Below are 24,164 nucleotides of genomic sequence, written 5' to 3' on the forward strand. Positions count from 1 at the left end.
ATCAGCTTCCTCTAAAATTGGCAGGCGGTACTTAGGAAAAAAAAAATCTTAGGAATTTATCCATTATCTAGTTTATTTGCATAAAGGTGTTCTTAATATCCTCATATAATTTTCTGTATCTCCCCATCTTCAATTGTTATTTCACCTCTCATTCCTGATTGGTTTGTTTGTTTTGTTTTTTCCAGAGTACTGCTCAGCTCTAGTTTACAGTGGTGTGGGAATCATTCCTGATAGTTTTTATCAAAGCCCCCCCCCCCCCCCGTGTGTGTGTGTGTGTGTGTGTGTGTGTGTGTGTGTGTTTCTCTCTCTCTCTCTCTCAGTAAGTCCAGCAGGCAGTTATCTATTTCGTTTACCCTTTCTAAGAACCAGATCTTGGTTTCAGTAATCTTCTGAATCATCTTTCTGGTTTCTATTTCATTAGTTTTAGCTCTGATTTTGACTATTCCCTCCTCCTGTTGGATTTAGGTCTCTTTTCTGCTTTTCTTTAAGTTGCTTCAGTTGTGATGTTAGACAGCGTATTAGAGATCTTTGCTGTTTGTTAATGTGGCCCTGTTTTGCTATAAACTTTCCTCTTAGAACTGCTCTTGCTGTTCCCCCACAAGGGCTGATAGCTGGTCTCTTCATTTTCGTTCTTCTCCAAGCAGTTTTTAAGTTCTCTTTGATTTCTTTTTTTTTTTTTTAATTTTTTATTTAAGAAAGGATTAGTGAACAAAAACATAAGGTAGAAGGGGTACAACTCCACATCTCTTTGATTTCTTCAGTGACCCCAGTGTTATTCAAAATCATATTGTCTAGTTACAGAGCTTGAAGGACACCTTAAAAACAACTCAGGCTCAGGTAGCAGGCCTAGAAAATAGACTATACCACATCTAGGAGAGAATGTCAGTGCTGTGGGATTTGTGAATTCAAAGATATTGGAAAGGACATATTTAGAAAAAAATGAAGCAAGCCTGTATGAAACTTCATATTTCATTAGAATAAAACAAATATAAGAATTGTAGGGATTCCTGAGAAAGAGAAGAAAGGCATAGTAAACATATACATAAATAAGATTAAAAGTGTTGATTCTTTCAACAATCTAGTGACTTATGATAGGTAATTTTTACTATTTCATGCTACTGCTTATAACCCTGAGACACACAAGCTACATTCCCTTTTTTATTAGTGCTTTAATAATAATTTACAAAATTGCACGTCAACAGAGGTATAATTCCATACCATTCCCACTATCGTCAGCTTTCTAAATCTCCAGTCCCTCCATTGTAAACCACTGCAGTTCTCCCAACTTTGTAGACATGGGTTAATTTTTATCTCTACAGCTATTTGTATAGATTTGTACATAGTTGCCTCCTTTTTCTTCCAGGTCCAGTCCTCTCTTTTTCTTCAAGCCATTCATGACCCTGTTACTACATCCAAATATTCTTCCCTGTTTCCTCCTTTCTCTGCGGGTTCTGATGGAGCCCTCTTATCCTCTTCCTCCTATCACTTCTCCCCCACTGGGAGTATGGATCATAATTATTTTTGGGGCAGCTGGGTGGTAGCAGCAGGTTAAGCACACGTGGTACAAAGCACAAGGACTGGCATAAGGATCCCAGTTCAAGCCCCCAGCTTCCCACCTGCAGAGGAGTCACTTCACAAGTGGTGAAGCAGGTCTGCAGATGTCTATCTTTCTCTCCCCCTCTCTGTCTTCCCCTCCTTTCTCCAGTTCTCTCTGTCCTATCCAACAACAACGACATCAATAACAACAATAATAACTACAACAATAAAACAACAAGGGCAACAAAAGGGAATAAATCAATATTAAAAATTTAAAAAATATATGTTCACACGTATCCATAAACTAGGGCAAAATATATACCTGAAAGCAAAAGTACACAATAGTCTGCAGTGAGTACCCCCCAACACTTCATCTGCACTATTCCAGCCTTTAGGTCCATAATTGTTCAACAATGTTTGGCTTTGTATGTTAATTCTCTTTTCAGCCACCAGGTTCCAGATGCCAGCATGATGCCGACCAGACTTCCCTGGACAGACGACCCCACCAATATTTCCTGGAGCTTACCTTCCCCAGAGCCCCACCCTACTAGGGAAGGAGAGAGGCCGGCTGGGAGTATGGATTGACCAGTCAATGCCCATGTTCAGCGAGGAAGCAATTGCAGAAGCCAGACCTTCCACCTTCTGCAACCCATAATGACCTTGGGTCCATACTCCCAGAGGGATAAAGAATAGGAAAGCTATCAGGGGAGGGGATGGGATACGGAGATCTGGTGGTGGGAGTTGTGTGAAATTGTACCTCTCCTATCCTACAGTTTTGTTAATGTCTCCTTTTTAAAATAAATTAATTAATTAATTAAAAAATTTTAATTGTTTTTGGGGTGCAAAAGATGGAATTTGTCCAGTTCCACTGGACTTGGGCATTGGCAGTTCGATTTATACCCCTAGACAGTGTCTACCTTTCTCAAGGCACATGTCTTATGATCAAAATTCCATGTCATGTTCATTACACTAGACTTTGAGTGTGTGCTTCCCACCATTGCTTCATAAATGATTTGTAGACTGTTTCCAGCAGTGTCTCAGCTGTGGTCAACTGGAAAGTGTGCTCTTGGGAGAGTGAATCCAGAAATAGTACCTTGAGCTCTGGAGGTATATTGTAGTCAAAAGCCAGATCTTGATATATATATTTGTGTTCATTGCCAAAAGTTGGAAACTTATTACCTACAATAGCCAAAATTTGTAAATAACCTAGGTACCTACTGACACACACACACACAACTGGATAGAGATATGGTAAATATACATACTTGACTATACAAAAAATATCCAAAAAACTGATATCCTGTTTTATGTAGTAACAATACATAATGATATTAAGTTTTGTGAAATAAGTCAGACAGAGAAAGATAAACTCAGTGTAATTTTGCTCATCTATGGTACATAAACAAAGGAATGAACTAAATAAAACAAAATAAACTTTTGGACAATTAGACCAAATTACTGTTTATCACAAGAAAAGGCACAGAGGACTTAGTAAACTGGGGAGAAGGGTCCAGCAATCTGATGATGGATGGAATTAAACTTCTAGTTGTGAACATAATGTAGCTATACAGATGTTGATATATAATTATGCTCACCTGAAACTTACATAGTGTTATAAACCAGTGTTACTTCAATTTTATAAAGCTGGATCTTCTTATGCTGTACCTTAGGTCTCCATAGAGGGAACGGAAACTGCTTGTAAGAGGTTTGGAGTAAAATTTTGCAGAAAGTCACTGAGCATTACAAGATGCTTGAAACTGTACTCTGTGTAATAGCTGTAAGAGCTTCCCATAATTATGGCTGGCTCTTGTATTTTATTTTCAATTGCACTGGTGTAAAAAAGGAAATAAACAGCACTTTCTTTGAAGTTATTATTATTATTATTATTACAAACAGAGAACTTTTTTTCCAAGTATAGTAGCCTGTGCTCATTTGTTTCCAGGATTTTTCTTTATACAATGTAAATTCATTCCCATAACCTTGAGGTAATTATAGTTAAGTCAGTTCCTTTCCCTTGTAACTATTTACCAGTTCCTATTCTTTTTCCAAAGTCATACATAATTAGTCACATAAACATACTGAGTCCTTCATTTTTCATGTAGATTTACATGCTTTTTAAAAAAAGATGTGGATAAATTGCTCAGAGAACTCCTATTTTTTGTATTCACTTGTCTATGATTATGTGTTATTATATGTCCCTATTTACATTGCCTGTATGTTTAAATTTTCATTTTTTTCTATTTATTATTATTATTTATTTATAAAAAAGGAAACACTGACAAAACCATAGGATAAGGGATACAACTCCACACAATTCCCACCATCAGAACTCTGTATCCTATCCCCTCCCCTGATAGCTTTCCTGTTCTTTAACCCTCTGGGAGTATGGACCCAAGGTCATTGTGGGATGCAGAAGGTGGAAGGTCTGGCTTCTGTAATTGCTTCCCCGCTGAATATGGGTGCTGCAGGTCAATCCATACTCCCAGCCTGCCACTAGGGAAAGGTAGAAACAGACTGGGGAGTATGGATTGACCTTCGAGTGCCCATGTCCAGCAGAGAAGCAATTACAGAAGCCAGCACTCCCACTTTCTGCATCTCAAAAAGAATTTTGGTTCATAGTCCCAGAGAAGTAGAAGTAAACAATAGGGAAATAAACCAGAGGGTTCTGTACCCCCATTCCATCAGGACCCTAAGCGTTTATGACCAGGATTCTAGTCTTTATACCACCAATGGAGGGGAAGTACCAGAAGAAGCCAGGCACTTTTTTTCTCTTATCTGAGAGAGAGAAGAAAAAAAGGAAAAACACTTGGAAGACACTTGGTAGCTGTAGGAGTCAACTAGAAAGGAGTGAAGGCAGAACTATTGGACATAGATATAGATAGTTAACTCTATCAGTGACCTTGGGAGAACTATTGCAGTTTCCAATGGAGGGGATGGGACACAGAACTCTAGTGGTGGGAACTGTATGGAATTATACCCATATTATCTTAAAACTTTGTAAAACAATATTAAATCACTAATAAAATATTTTTAAAAGTTGAAAAAATAAAGGAGGAGAGAAATGAATATTTCTTCAAAATAAAGTGAAATACAAAATTCAATGGCTTGAATTTCAAAACAGTTTTTAAAAAATGAAGATTTATCAGAATATTTACACAGCTGAGAGAGCAATTGACTCTGCAAGAAAGAAGGTACAAATGGAGACGTGTGTGTGTGTGTGTGTGTGTGTGTGTGTGTGTGTGTGTGTGTGTGTGCTGGCAGTCCCTGTCCCTACCACTGCTGCTCTGCAGTGAGCGCAAGGTCTTTTCCTTTCTAAGTCACACCTACACCTGTTACTACCTCCAAATCTCCTTCATTTTTTCCTCTTCTCTCTGTGTGGAAGTTGGGCATTACATTGACACCCCAACATGTTGTGACCTGTACATGTACATTAGAGACAACTATAGGGAGTCGGGCAGTAGTGCAGTGGGTTAAGCACAGGTGTCGTAAAGTGCAAAGACTGGCATAAAGATCCTGGTTCAAGCCCCCCGCTTTCCACCTGTAGGGAGGTTGTCTCACAGGCAGTGAAGTAGGACTGCAAGTATCTTATCTTTCTCTCCTCCTCTTTGTCTTCTCCTCCTCTCTCCATTTCTCTCTGTCCTATCCAACAACAATGACAACAACAACAATAATAACTACAACAATAAAAAATATATTGGAAAAAAAGAAGAAAAAAAGTAGAGACAACTATAAGAAACCTTCAGACATTTAAGAAAAAAATCACCAGTGGATCATGTAGACTTTAGACAACATCGTGGATATCAACTTCCTTTTCTTTCTGTAAGATTTAGTTTGTATTTTATTTTTAAAATAGAGATGAAGGGAGGAAGAGAGAGAGAGAGAGAGAGAGAGGGAGAGGGAGAGGGAGAGGGGAGGGGGAGGGGGAATGAGAGGGGGAAGGAGAGGGAGAGGGAGAGGGAGAGGGAGAGGGAGAGGGAGAGGGAGAGGGAGAGAGAGAGAGAGAGAGAGAGAGAGAGAGAGAATGCCAGCACCAAAGCTTCATTCAATATGGTGAGTCTGGGCTGGAACCTTGGTTTGCACACATGGCAAATCAGCACAAGTGAGCTATTTTGCTAGTCTCAGTGATTTTTTTTTTAAATGAGATTTTGTTTTTCTTGAAAACTTTTCAGAGGGATAATTAATTTACTATTGATGTTCACCATGTGGAAATATTTCTCTATGATGCAATCCATCTAATTAGAAAAAAGGTGATGTTTGTAATTACCTAATATGGACAACATCTGAGAGCAAAGGCTTCTGGAGTGACCCATGTAGCCTCCGAACTGGCTTGTAGGCTATGAGGTTCCCTGTCAGTTTGAATAATTGAGACTTACATTAATTTTAGAGGGACATTTCTAATTTCTATCAGTCCAACCTCTCCAGTTTTTTAAAAATATTTTTTATTCTTTTTCCCCTTTTGTTGCCCTTGTTGTTTATCATCATCATTGTTGTTGTTATTATTGTTATTGTTGTCATCATTGTTGGATAGAACAGAAAGAAATTGAGAGAGGAAGGGAAGACAGAGAGGGGGAGAGAAAGATAGACACCTGCAGACCTGCTTCACCACCTGTGAAGTGGAACACCTTGCAGGTGGGGAACCAGGGCCTTGATCCTGATGCTAGTCCTTGTGCTTTTTGCCATGTGCACTTAATCCACTGTCCCATTGCCTGGCTCCCTAAAAAATATTTTTAAAAGATTATTTATTTATTTATTTATTTATTTATTTATTTGAAAGGTAGGAGGAGAGAGAGAAAGAACCAGACATCACTGGTATATGTGCTGCCGGGTTTGAACTCAGGATTTCATACTTGAGAGTCCAATGCTTATCCACTGCACCACCTCCTGGACCATCTGTTCAGTTTGCACATACAAAGGTGGGCATTTTAATTATTTTAGAATATAAATGGGGAGGGAGAATGCATTCAATGGTGTCTTTAGTTTGTTTTCCCTCAGAGGTACAGAAACGAGGGTCATCTCTTGCTATTTCCAGCAAACTTCCTAAAAGGAGTAAAGGAAATTGTGATCATCTGGTGATTAGAGCAACCAGGTGACTTTGCTAGATACCACAGTCAGGTATATTTAAGGCACTTGCAATGGTTTGAAAGTGCTTTTGCCAGGAACACTCTTATCTTCTAAAAGTTAATGATCAGTAAGTTCCTTCTTGCACGTCTTAAGTTGATACCCTAATTTATTCCTCCAGAAAATCAGTGTGTCCATTTCAGTATCCGTAACACTACTGTTTCTTCTATTATCCTCTATACCTTTCATCTATTTTCTTTTTTTCAATTTTATATAGCTTTTATTTATACAAAGTGTTTTTTTTTAAACTTTTTATTTATAAAAGGAAACATTGACTAAACCATAGGATAAGAGGGGTACAACTCCACACAATTCCCACCACCAGAACTCTGTATCCCATCCTCTCCCCTGATAGCTTTCCTATTCTTTATCCCTCTGGGTGTATGGACCCTAGGTCATTATGGGTTGCAGAAGGTGGAAGCTCTGGCTTCTGTAATTGCTTCTCCGATGAACATGGGCATTGGCAGATCTATCCATACTCCCAGCCTGTCTCTCTCTTTCCCTAGTGAGGAAGGGCTCTGGGGAATTGGAGCTCCAGGACACATTGGTGGAGTTGAGTTGTCTGTCCAGGGAAGTCTGGTCGGCATCATGCTATCATCTGGAACCTGGTGGTTGACAAGAGCGTTAACATACAAAGCCAAACAAATTGTTGACCAGTCATGGACCTAAATGCTGGAATAATGCAGATGAAGAGTTGGGGTGTCCTCCATTTTGTAGATAGCTAGTAGGCATATTTTAGTTAAATTTCAAAGGGCCTGTGGCTATACTAGTTTTCTTGTGTTTTTTTTGTTTTTTTTTTTTTCCTTTTTCTTTTTTCCCCTGAGCCTGAAATCTGATATGCATGTGGATCCAAGTTATTGTCTGGGGAGATGATGTCATGGCTGGAAAAAGGACCAGAAATCTGAATCAGGGAAGAGAGTAGCTCCCTAATATGGGAAAGGGATATAAATACTGTTGACTATAAACCCCATCAATTTGATGTGATCTGGGGCCCATATCCAGCTTAGGAGCCTATGTGATCTCTGCATCCCTGTAGATCTGAGCTCACATTCTGTGGTCATGAGTAGGAACATTCCAGGCTGCCCCAAAATCAGGACCCATCTTCCTCAGGTGTAGCATAGAGTATGCTGTCCATCCTCCCTTCGAAGGATGGAACATTCTCTACCATTGTTGATCCAAGTTGAGGGCAAGGTCCTATGGGGGCCCACAAAGGGGTCTATTGTCTTGTTCCTGACAGAAATAACCAGTGACAATGGAGAGAGGTATTTATTTGAGGTCCAGACCCATCAAGTCTGTTTCGGAGACTCAGGACTCCCCGATTAAGGGCCCAGCTGGTGGAATGGCCTGATAGTGATTAAAGAGTCATCGTTAAAGTATGCCAGTCTCTTGCCCTTATTCAGCTTTTGCAGTCCTTTCTTTGCTAAGGTTAGCTTTGTAGTGAATGAGAGAAGTATAATAGGAAGTAGGTGAGGAGGGTATCTAAGTCTAAGTGGACACTATTTCATTATGAACTTGATACTGACTCACTAAAGACTTGTGTATTTTTGCTTTCAGGTATATATTTTGCCCTAATTTATAAATACATGTGAACATATGCTGTATCTTATGGGACCTGGCCTATATCTAGGTTTTGGGACTTTGTTAGGAAGTGAACCTCTAGGAATGGAATTAGAGAATACTATGAAAGGAAAGGTTTCACCCGAGTAATGAGGGTGAAGGGTTGACATTCCATGCCTGATGTCTCTGGACACAGTCTGAAGTGAAGCATGCTGAGGTGGTACTCGTTGCATTGATTAGGTTGACATCAGTGGATGCAATATCATTTTGCCTGACTTGAGAGAAGCATGCAGGGAAGTGAGCACCACCCCCAGAGGTTCCTGGACTGGGGGAAATATAGGCTCTATAAAGGAAGTGGGAGGTTCCTGCTGTCTTAGGATTTAAGAAGACAATAGATAGTTATTGCTATAATCACATTATTTGGAAAAATAATACTTTGAAAAATCCCTTTGTTAGGATTTGATGTACCATATACAACATCACCTTAATTTGTGTCCTTTGACATTATTTGTACATAGCTATGCCACCAGTTGCTTCTGTTCTCCCTGGGCTAAGCTTTTAAGAGTCCACATATCAAAGACAGCCTATGTAATAAAAAGACTCAGTCTGTGCTTTAAAAAGTTTGAGACATCCAATAAGTTTTTCCCCTCTCATATTACTTAAATAGTGATTTATATGACTACAGATTAATAGGAGTGCACATAAACACCATTCCGACCACCAAAAGATTGTGTCCCACCTCCCGCCCCCCTCCCCATGAAGCTGAACATCCACCCTCACCCTCAACCCAGGGTTTTTTTTTTTTTACTTTGGTGTCCTACTCCAAGCTTTTGTCTATTTTCATCTATAACTTTCATCAAGAAAGGTTAGATGATTTGGGGGAGATAGCATAGGGGTTATGCAAAGAGACTCAAACAGGGGTTATGCCTGAGGCTCCAAAGTTCCAGCTTCAATCCCATACACTACCATAAACCAGAACTGAGGACTGCTGTGGTAAAAAGAAAAAGAAAAAAAAAAGGATGACTATGATTTTTAAAATCATCTTATTGAAGAAATGTTGATTTACAAGGCTATATATTTTTAAGAGTAGTATTAGAGTCACAGAAAATTTGAGACAAAATATTTAGTTTCCTTATATACCTTCTACCCTGACACATGCATTACTTCCCTTACTATAATCATTTTTATGGGGGTGATTAATGGTTTACAGTAAATCATAAATACAGTTGTTGGTACATGTGTAAAATTTTTCAGTTTTCTGCAAGACACTCTAGCCTCCATCCTCTCCCCCTCCCCCACCTAGGACCTCCTCTACTATGTTAAGTGAGATAAGCCAGAAAGGGAAGTATAGATATAGAGTGACATACTCATAGAAGTTGAGAAATAAGAACAGAAAGCAGAACTTGGTTTGGGTTTGGTGTATTGTACCAAAGTATAATCATATTTGCACAAAACTTCGAGGCCCATTATACCCACTACTTTGACCCACATGTTTAATGTAGGGGACACAATAGATGCTGCGCTCAAATAAGTAGTTATTATCTTTACAATATTGTTCATGTCAATCTAAAGAGATAGGTGGCATTTTCTCATATAAATTCAAGATACCACAATGACCAGGCCAGCCACATTCTTCAATAATATGCCATTTACATTTGACCTATGAGGCTTGGCACACCCTGTCTTTAATTATCTTTGAGTCCATATTTGTCTCCCTCAAAAATGAGACTATTAGGGGAAGAGTCACAGAATCTAGGTCAGGCATCTTGTTTCTAGAGGGGCAATAATTGCTTCCAGCTTATTCTTTTCAGAGGGGCAACAACTCCAAAAGTCCAACAAGTGCCTCTATACAGAAGCTGCTTCCTTTTGTCACAGCTCCAGTTGGCAAGTCATCAGAGAAACTTCTGCATTAAAATTGTTATTAGAGCTATAAGATTATAAGGAAGCTGCTCTTCTGGCTCTTCTCCATTAAGATAATCCCCTCTGAACTTAATGATCACTTACAGTGCAAGTGTGTGAAATATTAATACCAATATGGCTGCTGAGGAAATGACTCAACTGGTAGAGCTTTGAACTTGCTTGCTTGAGATTTCCAGCTCAGTCCCCAATACTCTCAACTGCAGTGTGTTCTGGTTTCCTTCTATCTTCTGTCTCATGTGAAACTCTCTATTAGATATAAACAATAAATAAATCTTTAAAAAAGTTTAATTATCTTTATTTATTGGATAGAGACAGACAGAAATCAAGAGGAAGGGGGAGATAGAGAGGGAGGGACAGAAACATCTGCAGCCCTGCTTAACCACATGCAAAGCTTTCCTCCTGCAGGTAGGGATCGGGGGCTTGAATCCACATCCTTGTGCACTGTAACATGTGTGCTCAACTAGGTGATAGGGGCACCACCTGGCCCCTATCTATAAAATATACCAATTATGCATCGTTAAAGAGAAACAGCACAACAGTACTCAGTATATGTAAAAGATCACACTCACTTATTTTATCTACTTTAAGCCATACCCAATCCACATTAGTTCAATATAAACCCATTGTACTTATACTTGAATCCAACTTCACTCCTGTTATTTGCAATTATATAAACCAGTAATTTCCTTTTTTATACAGACTCTATAGAAAGTTGAGTTTTAAACTGCTTACAATCAAGAATACAGTAGAAACTCAATTGTGTTGAGAAGCATGGTTTTAATATTTAAAGTCATGTGTAGTCAATCACTAAAAAAGTTTTTCTTAGTCACATGAGTGATATGGTCAGCATATTGACATTCTCTGGTTGTTTCTTTAGCCAGAAATAGGCATGAAAAAACGGGAAGTTGTCAATCACTGACCAAGTCCTTCCTGACTGTTTTGGGATATTTGCTCAGAGGTTATAATTTGATTTCTTGGAGTGGTTATGGTTCAGAACTCAATTGTTACACGCTATTTGATCATTATCAATTTCGATATTCAGTCTCTCAGGTCTTTTATTTGGTCACTTCCTCACTTTGGAGAAGTTGTTCAACTCAGAATGCTTGAGATCCATCTTTACCAGTTGGGGATTGTACAGTTGTTTGCATAGCAGGTATATTGAGAGTTTTTCTTTTTTAACTTTTATTTGTATAATAATACTAAACACCTAGCAGTGAATGTTTGAGATGATACATTTAAAATTCTGGAGAAGGATCCAGCTGAGGCACAGCCTGTTGGGTACACACATTATAAGGTGCAAGGACAAGGTTCCACCCCCAGATCTCCACCTGCAGGGGAAGCTTCATAAACACTGAAGTAGTGCTGCAAATCTCTCTCTTGTTCTTTCCTGATTTATCTCCAATTTCTCTTCTCAATTTATGTCTCTCCTATGAAAAAAAAAATAGCTGTGGGGGCCGGGCGGTAGTGCAGCGGGTTAAGCACACATGGTGCAAGGACTAGTTTGAGCCCCCTGCTCTTCACCTGCAGGGGGAGTCTAACAAGTGGTGAAGCAGGCCTGCAGGCATCTATCTTTTTCTCCCCCTCTCTGTCTTCCCCTCCTCTCTCAATTTCTCTCTGTCCTATCCAACAACAATGACAGCAATAAAAATAACAATAGCAATAACAACAATAACAATGGGCAACAAAAGAGGAAAAATAGCCTCCAGGAGTAGTGGATTTGTAGTGCAGACACTGAGCCCCAGCAATAACCCTGGAGGCAAAAAATAAATAAATAAATAGTTATGAGGGGCGGTAGATTCATCACGCAGGCACTGAATCTTGGAGATAACCTTGATAATAATAAAAACAAATGCTGGAGAAAGAATACAGAAAACCCACACCATGAACGTTATGACTAAACCCAGAAAAATTAATGTTATCTGTAAAATGTTTCAAAACCAGGAACCAGGATTTCCCAGTGCCAGAAAAGAGAGCAAATCCTGTAGGCCTTGAAGGATGAGCTTTGGAAGTCAAGTAGTTTTATCTGTTCAGATGGTACATAGTATGTTTATCTTGTTTGCTTCATTGATATTATATTCACCAAGAAGCATTAGTAAGGATGTAAATGACCCCAGAAGCTAAACCGAGAATCTAGAGCTATGGTATTGTTTATTACTAATGAGTGATATCAATAATATATACATTAATTTTTCAATAATATATATATTTTTCTTGCTGCCAAGGTTATCTTTGGGGCTCTGGACTGGCACAATTCTACCTCTCCTGGTGGACTCCTTTTCTCCCTTCCTTCTTTCCTTTCTGTCTTTCTTTTTCTTTCTTTCTTTTATTTTTTAAGATATAGGGTAAGAGGTTTGACCTGCCAACGCCCATGTTCAGTGGAGAAGCAGTTACAGAAGCCAGACCTTCCACCTTCTGCACCCCACAATGATCCTGGGTCCATAACCCAGGATAATCCTGGGTCCATAACCCCAGAGGGATAAAGAATAGGAAAACTAGCAAGGGAAGGGATTGAATATGGAGCTCTAGGGGTGGGAAATGTGTGGAAATGTACCCCTCTTATCTTATGGCCTTGCCAATGTTTCCATTTTATAAATTAAAATGAAGATATAGGCTAAGAGATAGGAAAGGAGAGAGACATCATAGCACTGCTCCACTGCTCTCAAAGCTTCCCACTTGCAGGTGCTGGGCTTCTATGTCCTTGTACATGGTACAGTGTGTGCTTTATACCAGATGAGTTATCTCCCTGTCCCCTTAGTCTACACATTTTGACCCTAGACCTATCTATTTATTGGAACTACATCAGGCTTAAAATAGGAAATGATCCTGTCTGGTTTCTTATGTGTGTGTTTTCTTGAATTATTTGTGTTGATCCATTAATTCACAATTAATTCACAAATGCTGTGCAGATGATGTATTCAGAGCTCTAAACTAAAAGAGACATCTATGGTGAGTTAGGCTCTGATGTTTGGTAAATATATGATTTTTAGTATGTATGTATGTATTTATTTAATGGATGAGAAAAAAAGGAGGAAAGAAAGAAAGAACCAGACATTACTCTAGCACATGTGTTGTTATAGATTGAACTCAGTACTTCATACTTGAGAGTTCAATGCTTTATCCACTGTGCCACCTCCCATATCACAGTACCTTTTTTTTAAAAAAATTTTATTTCCTTTATTTTAATGAGAGAGACAGAAACCAGAGCACGGCTCAGCTGAGAATTAACTCTCAGATCTCAGGCATGGGATTCTTTTACATAACCATTATGCTGTCTTCCCAGCCCAAGTAAGTTTGCTTATCTCTGTGCATCTCAATGTCCTGATTTGCAAAATATCATTCTGTTACCTCAAAGTTGTAGAAAAAATTGTAGTGTGTAACCTCTTCTTGACCTTTGGCTTCATTAAAATGTCAATATTGAATATAATAAAGTGTGACTTCAGGACATGTGTTTGTTTTCTTTTAAGTGCAGAATTTAAAACCTTAAAGAAAACATTGAGAACCGTGAAAAATGTTTTTCACAGCATTCATTCATAGGATTCTCTAAATCCTTGAATAATGGGGAACACTTGGATGATTTACTAGTGGAGATTGAAAAGAGACTATTTTTCATTCCTGAGTGGGAACAGTAGCACTCCAGTAGGCAATTTCATATCTGCAACTAATGGTTTTCTTTGATGCCTCCCTCTTCTTCAGTATTTTCCCTGGGGAGGAAGTAAGTAAGAGCATAAGTGAAGGAAAGAGGGAATCTCTTTAATGATCCATCATTTTAATTTTGGCACTTTTGTGGAGGAAGGGCGCTTACCCTCTTGTGTATCTTATGATTTACAATTGAATACATGAAACAGCTTAGATATTTTCTTTCTTTCATGATTTGAAAAGGAAAACAGGTTAAAACACACTGGGATTAAAATACTTTACACTATAAGTGAAGCCCCTCCTCCTCCTCCTCCTCCTCCTCCTCTCTATCCTCCTTCTCCTTCTTCTTCCCCTCCTCCTCCTTCTCCTTCTTCTTCTCCTTCTTCCCCTCCTCCTCATTTTTGTGGAAATTCTTTAAATAGATATGAATGATAATGTCATAGTATATCATTACAATTCATTAAAAGTACATTTGATTTTTTTTGAGGAAGGTTCTAGATCAAGGTACATGCTACCAGGAGAGCTATCTTCCAGCCTCCTTTTACACACACACACACACACACACACACACACACACACACACACACACACACACACACTTTTATTTTGTTAGCTCTGACTGGAAATCATATCCTGTAGTATAGGGAAATATGTCACTTCATTGATGATTTGCTTCTTTCTGTTTCTTCTGTCTCTCTCAAGCCCTTTCTTGGAAATTGGACCTATTAGTCAGTCTCCTAATGTTTTCATATTTTTCTCACCTGTTTCCCAGGAACTTATTATTTTTTTGTTCAACTTCCCAGAAAATTTAATAGATTTTATATTCCAAATCATTCATGGAGTGAATTAAAATTAGTATGAATGTTTGATTTTTATAGCTAAGGGTCAGAAATTTAGTATGCTTTTGTGCTATCCGAAGGATGATGTTCCTTTCTGGAAGCTCCTGGGAAGAATCTTTCCTTAAATTACTAAAGCTGTTGGCAAATTCCAGTTTCATGTATTTAGAACTGATGGTCCTATTTTCTTGATAACTGCCAGTAAGGACTCCTCCAGCTTCTGAGATCATTCACATAACAAAGAGCCCCAGAATACCAGAGTTTCTTGCCTCCTGATCTAATAAGTATAGGGCCATAAGATTAGGGTGCCAAGGCTTCAGCACAACCCATCTTTCTGCTCCCCAGCATGAATTTTTCTTTTTTTCCCCCAGGGTTTTAAAGCTTTATTTCAACAAATCTCTCTTTATCTTTCTCTTTCTCTCCCTCTCTCTGTTCTTCTTTCCCCTTCCTTCTTCCCTCCTCCCCCCATTTTTGCTCCCTTCCTTCTTTCTTTCCTTCCTCCCTTCCTTCCTTCCTTCCTTCCTTCCTTCCTTCCTTCCTTCCTTCTTTCCTTCCTTCCTTCCTTCCTCCCTTCCTTCCTTCCATTGTCACCATTGTTATCACTGGGCTCAGTGCCAGTACTATGAATCCACAGCTCCCAGACACTTTTTTTCCCTTTATATTTTTGTTTGTTTGTTTGTTTGTTTTTTACTTTATAGAACAGAGAGAAATTGAGAGGGAATGGGGAGATAGGGAGAGAGAAAGATAAACACCTACAGACCTGCTTCACTGCTTGTGAAGATTCTTCCCTGCAGGTGGGAGGGGTGGGGGATCAAACCTGGACCCTTCTGCATAGTGATATGTATGCTCAGCCTAGTGCCCCACTGCCCCGCCTCCCAAGTCTCTGTTTTCTATCCCTAAGGAGCTAATTGTATGCTCCATGACAGTTACATGAGTTATGAGAGGCTGAACTCAATGATGTGAAGAAAAGAGTATAAATAAAAATTTTAAAGGAATATGTCCTTGCAATTTATATATATGTTAAAAAATAAAAACATAATAAAGTCTATTAATTAGACCCAAGGATAATTTAAATAAGTAATAAGTCTAAGTCACACATTATGATAAGAAAATTGCTTTAATGACTGCAATGAAATAAAGCAACTTCTGCAGTTGTTGGTATGCTTATAATTCTGCTTCTAAGACCCCTTCTGTTTTGATCATCACATTAGGTTCACTTGTATTGCTTAACGCTGTGGTCTATTTACATAATCACTGCTTTACCTGAGACCTGCCCTGCCTACAGGGCATTGGTTTAATCCCCACTGGTTAGATGCAAGCTTGATATGAGTGCTTTTTCCCTCTCCCCACCCCCTATCCTATGTACTTCCTCTTCCTGACACTTCCGCCTCAGGAGATAGAAAGGAACAGGATTTTCTAATGAATAGAGATTAGATTGATTGCACTGCATTCTCGCTCATCAGTAAAGATTGAACTGTGTTTCCAGCTCAGCCATGAGTCCCTGTTTGTCCATCTCCTGCCCGTGAAGCTAGCCCAGCATGCAGTGATAAAGTTATTACAAGTTTTATGTTTCTTTCTTTCTTTTTGCTAAATGGATAATTTATATCTTTCATCCTTCATCAGCTGTGCCCTGACTCTGTCCCACATTTGCTGAGAAATTGTGTTTTCTGAGAACTCAACAAGCGTAAAGCAAATGTCAGCCACACACCTAATTACTATCTGTGCTGTGGACCATTCCAGTTGATACAAACTTGTTACACAGCTCTCTAGAGTTTAACTTTTGATTGGGAGGTCATTAAAATATGTAAATAAGAATACACATTTATTTTTTTATATATACAATTATTTATTTTCCCTTTTGTTGCCCTTGTTTTTTTTAATTGTTGTTGTAGTTATTGTTGCTGTTATTGATGTTATCGTTAGACAGGACAGAGAGAAATGGAAAGAGGCGGGGAAGACAGAGAGGGGGAGAGGCAGATAGACACTAGCAGACCTGTTTCACCTTCTGTGAAGTGATTACCCTGCAGGTGGGAAGCTGGGGCCTGAAACCCGGATTCTTAAGCCTGTTCTTGCTCTGCGTGCCATGTGTGCTTAATCTGCTTCGTTACCGCCCTACTCCCAAATATATTTATTTATAATAACATTTAAAAATATTTAACCAGCACGAAGATGCTGCATTTCAGTATGTGCTTCCTGGAGACCGCAGGTGTAGATGCGAGGGCCTTCAGAAACTAGCAGGATGAATGTGGGCATGGGGCAAAGCGAAGTAAACCCCAACACTAGAGTGATGAACAGCTGGGGCACCTGGCTGGCCTCCGTCATCTTGGTGGGACTGCTGCACGTGATCCTACTCAGCATCCTCTTCATCAGTATTCCTGTTGTCTGGACTCTGCCCAATGTCATACATAACTTGGCTATCTATGTCTTCCCAGATATGGTGAAAGGGACACACTTTGAGACAGGCATAGCAAGTCAAAGAAATTTAAGTAACAAACAGGCGTGTGATGCTTTAAGTGATTACTACTTTTTTTTTTTTAACATCATTACCCTGTTCATTCTGTGACTGTGTTTTTTTTCTTGAACAGCAGGCATAGGCATTAATTAAAAGAAACGAAATGATTAAAGCTATCTTTTATGGCTAGTGCTATTCATACTCGAGATTTTTGCTTATCTTAAGAATCTAACAATATTCCTCTATCTTTTCTTCTAGGAGTTTTATCATCTTTCTTTTTGTATTTTTATCTCTTGATATATCTTCACTTAATTTTTGTGTACAGTTGAAGCAGGAATCAAAGTTTATTTTTCTCCATATGGACATCCAATTGACTCAAGATGATAGTACCATTATTTCTTGCACTGTGTTTCCTGCACTTTTATTACCACTTTCTCTTTTCTTTTCTTTTCTTTTTTTTTTTTCTTGCCACCAGGGTTATTGATCGGACTTGTCCCTCCATGGCAAATTCACCATTTTCAGCAGCCATTTCCCCCTTTTTCTCTCATCCCCATTTCTTATTATTTTTTCTTTACTTTTTTTTTCTTTTCTCTTCTCTTCCTTTTTAAAAAAATTATTTTATTTATTTATTTATTTGGTTTTGAGTGAGATGAAGAGAGAGAAAGACACAGAGAGAAACGCCAGAGCACTGTTCATCTCTGGCTTATGGTGGTGCGGGGGATTGAACCTGGGACTTTGGAGCTTCAGGCATGAGAATCTCTTTGCATAACCACTATGCTATCTACCCCCCCGCCCCTTCTTTCCCTTTTTTTCTTTCTTCCTTTAGTTGTCTCTTTCTTTCCTTCTGAGTTCTTGTGCAGGGTAATGTGTATGCTTTGTCTACCAGGTGTGTTACCACCAGATAGATCCTTATTTCTTTTTATGTGCTGGGGATTGAAACTAGAACTTCATATATGCAAAGCATATTCTCTACTACTACAAAATCATAAGATTTCTGGGATACAATGTCACACTAACACATGGTAAATACAAGTCACCATATTGCCCACCAAAGTTTATGCACAGTACTCTTTTAAAAATGTGTTTTTAGTTTCTTGAGAGAAAGACAAGAGCACTTTCCAGCTTGCATAATGTGCTTGTGATTGAACCTAAAATCCTTGGGACCTCCGGGTGGGACCTCAGGCATGAAGTCTAGGGTGAGATTTCCCAGACCCTTGTACATATTCTTTTTTAAAAGTATTTTTATTTTACTTTATTTTATTATTATTTTAATAAGGAGTGAGAGGAAGAGAGAGAGAGAACAGAGAGAAAGATACAGAGAGAGAGAGAGAGTGACCCCTGAACAGACTCTTGAAGATAGCAGAAATGCATAAGAACAATAATATTAGAGAATTCAGATGGGGCTGGGTGGAGGTGGTGGCAGTGGCACACCTGGTTAAAAGAACACATGATACAAGCATAAAGACCTGCTCAAAGTTCCGAATCAAGCCCCCACTTCCCACCTGCAGGTAGGACACTTCGTAAGCAGTGAAGTGGGTCTGCAGGTGTTTATGTTTCTCTCTATCCTGTCACATAAAATATAAAAGAAAAAATGAAAGGAAAAAAAATGGCCCCAGGGAGAGATTGATTTGTAGTGCCTGCACCTGTTGGTATGCTTCTAAAAACCCCTTCTGTTTCATTAGTTTAATACCCCCTGCTTAACACTGCATTCTATTTACATAACTACTGTATTCTATTTACATAACCACTGCAGGGCATTGGTTCAATCCCCACTGGTTCATGATATGTTTTTGCTCCGCCCCCTCTCCTTGTCACACTCTGATTTTCACCAGTCACCTTTCTCTCCACCCTCTCTATGTCACATCCTGTTCACACCCTACTTGGGAAGTATATATAAAGACAACATTGTTCGTTTTAGTTAGTTTTTAGCTTAGCTTGGTATAGATTGCGCTGCGTCCTGCATGAATAAAGAGATACTGTGTACAACCCAGCCATGAGTCCCAGGTCGTCTGTTACCCGCCCGTGAAGCCAGCCCAGTGAAAACAACATGCACCTAAGCCCAGCATTAAATAACACTTAATGTGGCAAAAGAGAGAGAGAGAGAGAGAGAGAGAGTTCAGGTAATTAAAGAGAACTTGATTCTCTCTGCTTCCTAGCTGTTTCCTATGACATAATTTGACACTGAATTCAAAGTAGCTTTAAAAAAATACAAGGAACATTAAATGGTCTATGGCTTTTCTTAATTTAGCAAAAATCAATAATGTGAAATTGGTTCCTGTTAATGTTTAGGGATTTACATGTCAAAGTTCCATTAGTATTAAGTACTCTTTTCTGCCAATAGTTGTTTTTACACATTTTTATAGTTGTCTGTTTCATTTAAAAATGAGAATATATAATTTGGCCATAGAATTTTCTTATGTAATTAGAAGTTGATTATCTGACATTGAATCAAGATTTCTCCAAAGCCTTTTCTTTCTCTTTCTTCCTTTCTTTTTCCTAGACTTTAACTAGTATATATACCTAGTTTACTTCTCTCATTTAAGCATCTTTCTCATGGATTATTATTTCTTTTGGTGGGGGAGGGACACAGAGGTCACTGATCATCAGCTGCCTAAAAACCAAAACAGTATGCTTCAAAAATTTTTTGATATCGGTTCTACATGCAGAGCAAATGAGCTATCCTACGTGTGTCACTCACAAAAAGCAGACATTTTTTACTATGGCTTCTTTGTCAAATTCGTGGAATCACATACCTTTAGTTGTTGGACTAATTACTGATCCAGAAAAGGTAGATAATTAGATAACAAAAGATTAGGTCCCTGTTAAGTTTTTCAGATAAACAGTGAATAGCCCTTGTTTAAATATTATTTTGCAAAGACATGTCACAAAAATTGAAGAGGACCTTCTTATACAGAAATTGCTGTTAATCTAAAATTGAAATTGAACTGAGTTCCTCATACTTTGTTAGGCAATTCCAGATCTAGGCTACTAGCAACTCCGTTTGGACTTGGACTTTAGAGACTGCCTACTGGTATCTCTCCTCAGGCTGAGGAGTCTTTGGCACCAAATGGGCATACCTATCCCTACACTCAATTTTGCAGCCCATGCACTAGGTGCCTACATTCTAAAAGCTCCTATTTAAATTGCCCAGAACTCTGTTTTCAGGACCTTCAGCATTTCCTCTCAGAATAGTAATTTGGAGTGTAAATCTAGGCTAAGGTATGACCCTGGTGGTCTAATGGGAAAGGGTGGGCAAAGACAGGATATGTAACTAATGTGTTCACCTTTGCATACAATAGAGCATAGTGGACCCAGATAAGTGTATGATAAAGACTAAGACAAAAGCTCAGTTAGGAGAGAGGGGGGAAAAAGGTCTATTTGTGCTTTTGCTTCAGACCTTATAGATATGATAGGCCTAGAGAGGGTATTTTGAAAGCTACACATTTTCTCTGTTCTTGTCCGACTATCCACTGAGAGATGGTACAACAGAAAAGAGAAAGTGAGTTTTCCACTTAAAATGTAGACTTTATATTTCTTTCTGTCTCCTATCAATATTTTCATGTGTCTCAACTAATCTGCTCTTGGAGAAATTTCACCAATGGACAGACAGTCTGGAGAAAGAAACATTTAGAAATCAATGTCACCACCAACTACAAAGTAAATGCAATGTCTCTCTTCTGTACTGAGCCTTTTAAGGGATGATTCAGCTAAGTGCACCCAGGTGTTCTGTTTAAGTGCTAGCTAGTCAGCCCCCAGAGATTCCTCAGAGTGCCAAAACATAAGCTCTGTTCATTTTAGAAATAACACCGTGTTAAGTTGTAAGTGCAGGTTCTGTTTGTCAGGGGAATAAAAAAAAAAAAAAGTAGAAGAAAGACACAAGAGAAATACCATGTTTAAGTGACCTGTAACATGAATAATACTTATTTAATCTCACCAAGAAGATTAATATTTGCCTAAAGTTCAGAATTGTATGAAGCCTCCATCGCCAGCACATGTGAGAAAAGGATCTTTCTTTTTTTAATGGCAAGTTGTATCAGTCAGCATTACATTTGGCTTTCTATAAAAAGAAACCAATTACAGTGGCTTGAAAATGTGAGGTGACTATTTTTCTTTTGTATGAAGCTCCATGATACTAATGAAAACCCAAGTTCTTTCTGTCTTTCTGCCTTACCATCCTCAACTTGCAGTTTTCTTCTTAGTGCTTTAGGGATAGCTATTTCCCCTACAATCAGGAAGCATAAGACAATTTCTTGGAGGCCCCAACTTGCAAACTTTGCTCATATGTCAATGGTCATTTATGTGTCAGAGAACCACAACCAGCTGCAAGGGAGTCCAGTGTTTTGGATCAGTGTTACAATCCCAAACATTACTCAATTCCTTTATTCTATTTTATTTTATTTTATTATTTATTTATTTATTTATTTTTACCAGAGCACTAATGAGCTCTAGCTTATGGTGATGTGGTGAAATGAACCTGAGGCTTTGGGGTCTCAGGCATGAGAGTCTTTTTGCTAACCATTATGCTAACTGACCCCCCACACACGATTTCTTATAGGAAGGAAAATAAGAAAGCTAGATGTTAACTCTCACAAGACTAGACATGGACCTTCCATATGACCCAGTAATTCCTCTCCTGGGGTTATACTCCAAGGACTCCATAACACCCAGCCAAAAAGAGGTGTGTACTCCTGTGTTCATAGCAGCACAATTCATAATAGCTAAAACCTGGAAGCAACCAAGGTGCCCAACAACAGATGAGTGGCTGAGAAAGCTGTGGTATATATACACAATGGAATACTATGCAGCTATCACGAACAATGAACCCACCTTCTCTGACCCATCTTGGACAGAGCTAGAAGGAATTACGTTAAGTGAGCTAAGTCAGAAAGATAAAGATGAGTATGGGATGATCCCACTCATCAACAGAAGTTGAGAAAGAAGATCTGAAAGGGAAACTAAAAGCAGGATCTGACTAAATTGAAAGTAGGGCACCAAAGTAAAAACCCTGTGGTAAGGGGTAGACATGTGGCTCCTGGGCTGGTGGGGGGTGGGGGTGCATGGGTGGGATGGGACACAGTCTTTTGATGGTGGGAATGGTGTTTATGTACACTTCTAGTAAAGTGAAGTCATATAAATCACTAGTTAATTAATATGAAAGGGGGAAAATTAATTGTATGTCTCGAAGTTTTTAAAACACAGACTGAATCTTCTTAATATATAGGCTATGTAGTTGATATGCGGACTCTCTCAAAAGCCTAGACCAAGTAGATCAGAGGCAACCATTGGCACAGCTATTTACAAGATACTGGGTACTATACAGCAAACCCTAACAAAAGGACTTTTCAAAGTTAACCCAATTGCCAAATATTGTGATGATAACATTAACTATCCATTGTCTTTTTGAACCCTAAGACAGCAGGAACCTCACATCTCCACTATAGAGCCTATATTTCTCCCAGTCCTGGAACCTTAAAATAGGGCCCATTTTCCCGCATGCCTCTCCCAATCCATATCAAATAATATTGCATCAGCTGATCGCGACCTAATCAATGCAACGATTGCCACCTTAACATGCTTCAGCTCAGACTGTCTAGAGACTTCAGGTGTGGAATGACAACCCTTTAGCTTCATTACTCGGGTGAGACCTTTCCTTTCATAGCATTCTCTAATTCCATCCCAGGTGGATCACTTTCTAACAAAGTCCCAAAACCTAGATATACACCAGGTTCTGTGAGAGAGAGCATATGTTCACACGTATCCATAAACAAGTGCAATATATACCTGGAAGCAGAAGTACACTAGAGTTTGCAGTGAGTACCCCCCCAACACTTCCTCTCCACTATTCCAACCTTTGGGTCCATGATTGTTCAACAATTTGTTTGGCTTTCTATGTTAACTCTCTTTTCAGCTACCAGGTTCCAGATGCCATCAGGATGCCGGCTAGGCTTCCCTAGACTGAAGACCCCACCTATGTGTCCTGGAGCTCCACTTCCCCAGAGACCCACCCTACTAGGGAAAGAGAGGGCAGACTGGGAGTATGGACTGACCAGTCAACGTCCATGTTCAGCAGGGAAGCAATTACAGAAGCCAGACCTTCCACCTTCCACAACCCACAATGACCCTGGGTCCATGCTCCCAGAGGGATAGAGAATGGGAAAGCTATCAGGAAGGGGGTGGGATATGGAGATTGGGTGGTGGGAATTGTGTGGAGTTGTACCCCTTCTACCCTATGGTTTTGTTAATTTATCCTTTCTTAAATAAAAAATTAATTAAAAAAAAGAAAATTAACAAAAAAAGAAAGCTAGATGTTGGGTAACCTATTAGCAGTCTCTTTTGTAGATGCAGAAAAGTATGTACATTCTGCATAAAACAAGACACTATTTCTTCCAGCAATCAAATTAAATAGCTATAAATAGGATAAATATTTTAATCAATACATTTTATTTATATTTACTTATTTATTTTTACCAGAGCTCAGCTCTGGCTTATGGTGGTACTGGAGATTGAACCTGGGAGCTAAGATCCTCAGGTACTAAAGCCTTTTTGCATAACCATTATGCTGTCTCCCCAGTTCTGGTTCTTTGTTAATTTATGTGGTCCTGGAAGGGTCCATTGTGTAGGAGTGATACCGCTGAGCCACTGCCCTAATTATTCTATATTTTCAGAAAAAGAGACTAGGAGAGAGGGACAGGGGTATACCAATGCATAGGTCTATCATCCATGGAGTTTAACCTGTTCTCCACATCCAAACCCCACTCCTGCCCTCCTGGAGTTTAAAAGTTGTAACCTAATAGTTGTGAAAAGTAAACCTATAGCTGTAGCAAGTTAGCCAGAGAAATGAGAGCCCAGGGTGAGTATAACAAAAGCACAGCCAAGTGCAGTTTAGGTAGGAGGAATCTGAGGAGAGATCTCATCCGGTTAGTGTAAACAGAAAGAGCTTCAGAGAGAAGACATTTGGAGATGCAAGCAGAAAGGACGACCGCTTTAAATAAAACTCAACAGAGCTACAAAATATGGAAGTGCTTCAGGTAACTATGGATAGTTTTAAAACATTGATAAAAAGCCTAGCGAATGTAAACTACTATGTAACACGCGGAGGTAAAGAAAAG

At 39.0% G+C, this 24,164-nt stretch overlaps 1 non-coding gene across 1 annotated transcript; it reads right to left on the bottom strand.

Annotated features, from left to right (window-relative positions):
• Positions 1-19,635: 19,635 nt before the first annotated feature.
• LOC132542939 (U11 spliceosomal RNA) lies at positions 19,636-19,770 on the bottom strand. The gene has a single exon (XR_009553909.1). It is a non-coding gene; the product is annotated as a U11 spliceosomal RNA (small nuclear RNA).
• Positions 19,771-24,164: the final 4,394 nt, after the last annotated feature.

Source organism: Erinaceus europaeus, chromosome 1 (assembly GCF_950295315.1).
Source record: "Erinaceus europaeus chromosome 1, mEriEur2.1, whole genome shotgun sequence".
In the NCBI taxonomy this organism is placed as follows: Eukaryota; Metazoa; Chordata; class Mammalia; order Eulipotyphla; family Erinaceidae; genus Erinaceus; species Erinaceus europaeus.